Source organism: Chrysochloris asiatica, unplaced genomic scaffold, assembly GCF_000296735.1.
Source record: "Chrysochloris asiatica unplaced genomic scaffold, ChrAsi1.0 scaffold00126, whole genome shotgun sequence".
Classification (NCBI taxonomy): Eukaryota; Metazoa; Chordata; class Mammalia; order Afrosoricida; family Chrysochloridae; genus Chrysochloris; species Chrysochloris asiatica.
In genome coordinates this window covers 8,354,034-8,354,507 of record NW_006408644.1, presented here as the reverse complement: position 1 = coordinate 8,354,507, position 474 = coordinate 8,354,034, and positions in this window count along the sequence as shown.

Sequence of the window (474 nt, the reverse complement as noted above, 5' to 3'; positions counted from 1 at the left end):
CACACCTTTCTTAATTTTAAAACATTCAGTGTTCCCATGCTCTGGTCGAACAACTGCCTCTTGGTCCAGGTACATATTCCTCATGAACACAATTAAGTGTTCCGGAATACTCATACTTCACAATGTTGTCCATAGCTTGTCATGATCCACACAATCGAAAGCCTTTCCATAGTCAATAATGCACAGGTAAACATCTTTCTGATATTCTCTGCTTTCAGCCAAGATCCATCACACATCAACAATGATATCCCTTGTTCTAAGGCCTCTTCTAAATCCGGCTTAACCTCTGGAAGTACTCTGTCAATGTATGTTTACAGCCATTTCTGTATTACCTTTAGTAAAACTTTACTTGCATGAGATATCAAAGAGATTGCTGATGATTTTCGTTTCGTTGGGTTGCCTCTATTTGGAATGGGCATAAATATAGATCTCTTCCAATAAGTCGGCCAGATAGCTGTCTTCCAAATTTCTTGA